Below are 7,941 nucleotides of genomic sequence, written 5' to 3' on the forward strand. Positions count from 1 at the left end.
AACGGTGATGTTTAAGTAGAAAAAAGATTGAAATTGCCTATTTAAGGAGACATAAGATATGTTTTCTAAGGTTGGTTTTTTGTTGATTGGAAATCTTAAGGATAAGTTGTGAAGAGCAAAACAACAGAAGACAAGTGTGAAGGGTTTGGTGAAGATTGATTTCTTGAGGAGATGCCAAGTAGATCAGTGATGGAGATGACAATGGAGGCCATTCAATGAACTAGCAGATGAGCAAATGGAGATCTGAATTTGTAAAGTGAGTTATACTTTACAGATCAAACCTACTATTACATTCTAACCATTGTATCAATCAAAATCCTTTAATCAAGGTTGACCTAACTGTCATTTTTTCAATCATTTAATCAAGTTAACATTCTAATGGAATGATCCAAAGTCCTCTAACAAGGTCACTCCTAGCAGGGTGATTAAATCCTTTAACAGGGTCACATTTAATAGTGAGTTGTATAACCCTTAATAGAGGTGGCTCTTAAGCGAGGCCATTTCAAAAGTGTGAAAAATTGGTAGCATGTTACTTAGTGGTTTTTCCCAAACTGTGTTTCTATGTTAAATCTTGGTGTCAAAGTGTTATTTTCATGTGTGGATGTTATTGTTTTGCATGTTATATTCTATAGTAGTTTATTTACTAGCACTTGGCACATGTATATAGAGACAGAGATTTAAGAAATTGCATGAAAAGCTAAATGCTTAATGATATGCTATATAGACCAAGTGGGTATCTAAAATTGATTAAGTCATTTGAAGTTAGTAAAAGTTGAATTGGTGCATCTAGACCTAAGGATAGATGATACCCCCCCCCCCCCCACAACCTTTTAGTTATTCTAAATTATTATAACAATTGGTATCAGAGCTCTGGTGCTTGTAAGGAAAATTTGAAGGGACTCAAGCCAAATGTAAAAATGTACATGAGAGAGATACCTAAGTTGAATAAGGAGAACCTCCTGGCATGGAAAAGGCTGATGAGATTGTACTTATATGGTATTGGAGATTCCACATCATACTATTTGGACAATGAATACATCAAGGTTCCTAGACCTATGACAGTTGAACAAGTGAAAGAGAAGCAGGAGCATAATCAGATGATGATTGAACTTGCAGCAACTCTATGTTATGCAGAATTTGATGATGTGAAAGAATGCACTATTGCGAAGAAAATATGGGAAAAGTTGGCAAAAATCCATGAAGGAGACAAAAATGTGTTGAGAGCTAAGGTAGAAATATTGAGCGAAAAATCTGATGACATTAGAATGAAATAAGGTGAGACTATTGCACAATATTGTGGTTGAATCAAAGAAGTGGTGAATGATATCAAAGGAGTTAAAGGACATGTAACTGATGAGACTGTGATAAGTAAGGTATTGAGGACTTTATTTCCTATCTATGCAATTAGAGTATCTGCAATTCAAGAACTGAGATGCACACATGGTAATGATTTGACTTTGGATAGTCTAATTGGTAGATTTGTTGCTTTTGAATTATCAAATTTTGACAATTATTCCCCTGCTAGTGTTGACTCTGCATTCAAAGCACAACTAACCATTGATGGATTGAAGAAAAAGAAGAAGAGAAAGTATGTAAAAAGTGACAATGGATCTGATGATGACCTTGATGAGCTTGAAGCATTTTTTTCCAAAAGGCTATCTAGAGGAAAATGTAAATACAAAGGTAAACTTCTTATTATCTATTTTACATGTAACAAAGTTAGTCATGTTGTTGCTAGATGTCCTGACAGAGATGAGAAAGAGGAAAGGAAATATTTCAAGTACAAAGGAATGAGAGATAACAAAGACAACAGGGATAAAAGAGACTACAAAGACAAAGGTGAGAAATCTTTTTATATTGTTGAAGAAGATGGTTCTCACTGTAATTCTAATGATCATGATGAAGAAGTTGTTTGTGCTGCAATGAAAGATGATTCTGATGAAGATGAGAAAATTGCATTGATTTCACATGTGAGTAAGAATAATAGATGGATAACTGACGGTGATTTCTCACATCATATTACTAGTGATACAAGTAAGTTTGATAAGCTGGAACATTATAATAGAAGTAGTATTAAGTTTTGTAATGATACACCATGTTATGTGAAGGGTAAATGATCAATTAAGTTGAATGGTAAGATCAAATGTGACATTGCATATTTGGGTTAATGGTTTGAAATATAACTTTTTAAGTGTTCCACATTTGATAAGTTTAGGCTACATAGTTAATTTCCAAAACAAGAAGGAAACGATCTATGATGTTACTGGTGAACTAGCTGGAAGTGGAGAGAAAACAAAAGGTAACTAGTTCTATCTAGACCTATCTGAAGATACTTATCTATTTGCATAATGTGAAGATGTTTGGTTATGGCATAAGAGGTTATGTCATGTGAACTTTGATAAATGGCATAAGAGGTTATGCCATGTGAACTTTGATAATTTGGTAAACATCAGTAAGATGAAAAGAGTTAGAGGGTCACCAAGATTAAGAAAACCTAATAAAGTGATGTGCAAACAATGTTAAATGGATAAAATGAAAAAGTCTAGTTTCAAGAGCAAGACCTATTCTTCTGATGATATTATGGACTTAGATCATACTAACTTGTTTGTTCCTATTGGAGTGAAAAGTTATTATGGTGATAAACATTTCATTTTTTGTTGATGGCTTTTCTAAAATGACAACTATGATGTTTCTTAAAGAAAAATCTCATGTATTGCAAATGTTGAAGTGGTATCTAGCTAGAGTTGAAAAAGAGATAGGAAAGAGTCTGAAATGCTTGAGATCAAATAGAGGTGGTGAATTCATCTTAGATGAATTCAACATATTTTACAATGACAAAGGAATCAAGAGACAAATGAGTGCACCAAGGACTCACCACATAATGGTATAGTTGAGAGAAGGAATAGATCAATTATAGATTGTGCATGAACTTTGCTGACGGAGAAGGATGTTTCACAGAAGTACTGAAGAGAAGTTGTAAGTACTACAGTCTACACTCTCAACCGAGTTCAAGTGAAGAAAGGAACAAACAAAATAAATTTTGTAACTTTGGTATGATTATGCATCAAATGTGAATTTTTTTAAAGTTTTTGGAAGCAACTATTACATATTGAAATATGCAAGAAAAGGTAAACTTCATGAAAAGAGTGATGAAGGTATATTTATAGGTTATTCTACTAAGATCAAAGATTATAAGTGTTTGAGTTCTAAGATTAACAAAATTGTGGAAAGTGCAAATGTTAGAGTTAATGAATTTGTAAAGAAAAATGGAGAAAAATGCAAGAAAGAACCTGAAGACTATAGAAAATTTGTCTATATCTACGAAGGTGAACCTAGCACCTTACCTAAACTAGAAAAGGTGATTGTCGAGCATCAACAACTAAGCATTATTGAGGTTCTACAATAGAGTTTTGTTGAGCATCAAGAAACTACCAACCAGTAGACAGTAGAAGCTGATTTGCAGTCGACTACAATTGAAGAAGTTAAACATACAGAATCCAATGAATAATAGCAAGAAGAACCAACCTGTATTGGCTAATTATGTGAGAAGATATCATGCACCAGATCAAATCATTGGAGATAAATATTTAGGAGTCATTACAAGAAGAAGATTGAAGAATGATACATGCTTATTGTTTGGGTTTGAACCTAAATCTCTCAAAGATGCTTTGGAGAATGAAGATTGGATCAAGGCAATGAATGAAGAATTTGAGAAAATTGAGAAGAATAAGACTTGGAAATTGGTACCAAGACCAAAGGATAAGAATGTGATTGGAACTAAGTAGTTTCATAAACAAGTTGAATTTGAAAGGTGAAGTCACAAAGAACAAGGCAAGACTAGTTTGTAAGGGATATGCACAAGAGGAAGGGGTTGACTATGGTGGAACTTTTTCCCCAATTGTGAGGTCAGAAGGAGTGAGAATTTTGCTTGTATATGTTGCTTACAAAGTATTCAAAGTGTACCAAATGGGTGTAAAATCTACATTTCTTAATGAAATTTTGGAGGAAGAAGTCTACATTGAACAACCTGAAGGATTTTTTTATCCAAACAAAAAGAATATGGCATATAAGCTACAGAAAGCTTTATATGGGTTGAAGCAAGCCCCTAGAGCATGGTATGAAAGGTTACACAATTATTTGGTGAAAATTGGTTTTGCAAGAACTAATGACAATAGCAATCTGTATCTGAAAAGTGAATCTGAAAACAAGATATTGCTAACTAAAAAATTTTGTGGATGATATTATTTTTGGAGGTAAAGATTCATTGAGCAAGTCATTTGCTAATCAAATGAAAAAGGATTTTGGGGTGTCAATGTTTGGAGAGATTAAATTCTTTGTTGGATTACAAGTGTCAAATGAATAAAGTTATTTCCATTACTCAATCCAAGTACATTAAAGAAATTTTAAAGACTTTTGGTATGGAAGACTCAAGACCAATTGGAACACCTATGGTGATTGGACATAAATTGTCGAAGAATCATAACTCATCTGAAGTGAATCAAACATTATGCAGGTCAATGATTGAAAAACTACAATATGTTGTACATAGCAGACCTGACATTGCATTAGTAGTTGGAATTGTTGCTAAATTCTTTGTATATCCTAGAGAAAACTATATGACGATAGTAAAGAGGATATTGAGATACATGAAAGGAACAGAAGACTATGGTTTATGGTACAATAGAAGCAGCAAATTTGAGTTGAAGGTTTATATAGATGTTGATTGGGCAGGAAATGTTGATGATAGAAAGAGTACTAGTGGAGGAGCTTTCTTTTTAGGAAGAAAATTGATTTTTTGGACAAGCAAGAAATAGAATTGTATTTCACAATCTACAACAAAGGCTGAGTATGTTGCTACAATAGTGAATTGTTCAAATATTGTATGGATCAAGTAATTGTTGAAAGGTATGAAGTGATCACTAAACCTATTATGATATATTGTGATAACATAAGTTCTATAAACATATCAAAGAACCATGTGATGCATACAAATACTAAGCATATTGAGATCAAGTATCATTAGTTGAGAGAATGGTACAAAACAAAGAAGTGAGATTGGAATATGTGAACGTAAAGGAACGGTTAGCTGACATATTCACCGAGGCACTACCTAAGGTTTTTTTTGAGTATCTAATAGGTCAGTTAGGAGTCATACCCCCACCTGAAGAAAACTAAATAGAGTTGTTGCATTGCATCAAATTTTGTAAATCAAAATATCATAAACATTGATGCAGGAGGTCACACTTTAGAAGCTACCTAAAGTTGTGAAAAGCAAGACACTGAACTATGAGCAAATGAAGTTGCAAAGAGCTAATGTTGAAATGACATTTCTATATCAGCCAGAACAGTGACATGAAGATGTATGAGAATGGTTGACGTCTTTGGCATTGTTGTCAAAGAGGGAGAGAATTCATTGAGTTATCATACGAGTATAGATACAAAGAGGGAGATGTATGGCAATTACCATTCCTATCAGACAAAGAGGGAGAAAATGATCAAGTTGTTATGGAGAGAGTGATCGAACTTGTGAGGTGTTTCTACAGAGGGAGCATCCTGAGCTTGCATGGATGAGAATCAAAATGAAACTAAGAAAGAGAGAACACAAACACAAAGGGAGTTGACAGTGAAGATTTTGGATTGCATAGTAACTAGTGAGGTGTTGTCATCAATGTCAAAGATGGAGATTGTTGGAGACTACAATTGGAGCAATTGTTATGTTGTCATTGATGTCAAACCTATTAGTAAGACAAAGTGTCAAACCTACTAGAGAGACATTTACTAATGGTGTAGAGTGTCATTTCATTTGATTGATGAAGAGGATTTGAAAAGAAGAGATAGCAAGGTGAGCTAGTGATGTTGATGAGTGATGAGAAGTTAAGTATTATGGAAATACAATGGGCACTTGATAAGCTAGTTCTTGACATGATAATATGTTGTTCAATCAATACATGAAGTGAAGAAGACAGTTATGTGAAGCTTAGAGTTGAAACAAGTCCAAAGGATAAGCTTGACTGAGTATCAGCATTGGTTGGTCAATAAAGAAGTTGAAGCAGAAGATTAAGAAACATAAGTAGAAGCCGAACAAATAGTTCAAACTAGGTGCTAGTTATTGCTGAGAAAATGTATGAAGACATGTCAAGTGACAGGAAAAGTTATAGTTTGAGAAAGATTTATTTTTGAGGTTGACGCAGTTGAAATTTTGAGTTAGTCAAAGCGTATGGAAGATAAGAATTGATGAGCTAGCATATTTAATACACAAGGAGAGTTTGTTAAGTGATCAAATACAAGGATTTGATCAAAAGTTTTAAGTAGAAGGAGAACAAAAAGATTGAAATTATCTATTTAAGGAGGCGTGAGAGATGTTTTCTAAGGTTGGTTTGTTGTTGATTGGTGATCTTAAGGAGAAGTTGTGAAGACCATAATAGCATAATAGAAGTGTGAAGATTTTTGTGAAGAGTGATTGCTTGAGGAGATGTCAAGCAAATTAGTGATGGAGATGGCGATGGAAGCTAGTCAATGAACCAACAGATAAGTGAATGGAGATTTGAATTTGGAAAGTGGATTGTACTTTACAGAACAAACCTACTATCACATTCTAACCCTTATATCAGTCAAAATCCTTTAATCAAGGTTGACATAATAGTCATTTTGTGAATCCTTTAATCAAGGTGGCATTATAATAGTATGATCCAAAGTCCTCTAACAAGGCCACTCCTAACAAGGTGATTAAATCTTTTAACAAGTCATATTCATTTGTGTGTTGTATAACCTTTAATAGGGTTGGCTCTTAACCAAGCTCACTTCATAAGAGTGAAAAAATAGTAGCATGTTACTTGGTAGTTTTTCCCAAATTGGGTTCTAAATTAAATTATGTATCAAAGTGTTATTTTCATGTGTGGATGTTATTGTTTTGCTTGCTATATTTTACAATAGTTTATTTACTAGCAGTCAGCACATATATAGAGATGAAGACACAAGAAATTGCATGAAAAGCTAAATTGTCAATGATACGCTATATAGAACGAGTGGGTATCTGAGATTGATTAAGTTGTTTGAAGTTAGTAAAAGTTGAATTGGTACATCTAGACATGAGGATAACGGATTCCCTTGTGCCGCTGAAAATTCTAAATCATTATAACATACATAATGCATAATTTTTGGCTAACTAACATATATATGTATATATATGTATATATATATATATATATATATATATATATGTATATATATATATATATATATGTATATATATGTATATATATATATATGTATATATATATATATATGTATATATATATATATATATATGTATATATATATATATATATATATATATATATATATATATATATATATATATATATAATTTGTTTGAAGTATATTGGGGAAAAATCTATGTGGACAAGAATTTAAAATATAACAATAATTTGGAATGCAAAATGATATGGTAGAATAAATTGTGCATAAAATACCACAAAATATGTGAGTTGTTTTTGTTGAAAATTTAATGCAATTGACTATGTGAATTAAAGTATGACAACTATTAGAGAAGCAACCCACACTTTTTTAAACGATGCAATATATATTACTATCAACCTAATCATTGCACCTCCTTTTGGTACAAGTGCTAGTTTATATCTTTATGCCTATGTATCTCTATCTATGTATCTCTCTCACTTGTACACAAAAAGGCCTTATTTCTTCCTCACTATATCTCTCCATATTTAGATATATCTTCACCTATATCATTCTATCTTTATCGATCCCTATATTTATAGGAGAAATTTGGTATCTTTGTCCCTGAATTGAGTTTTATGATCCAAATTCGATCCTCAATAATTGGGTCTTATTAATCAACAAACGTATTATTTAGTATTAAGTCCTTGCAAACAATTGGATTTGTAAAATGTTTAGTGTGATAGAACGGACTATAAGTAGAGA

This window comes from Cupressus sempervirens, chromosome 2 (assembly GCF_028749045.1).
Source record: "Cupressus sempervirens isolate cs-2001-9-10 chromosome 2, ASM2874904v1, whole genome shotgun sequence".
Lineage (NCBI taxonomy): Eukaryota > Viridiplantae > Streptophyta > Pinopsida > Cupressales > Cupressaceae > Cupressus > Cupressus sempervirens.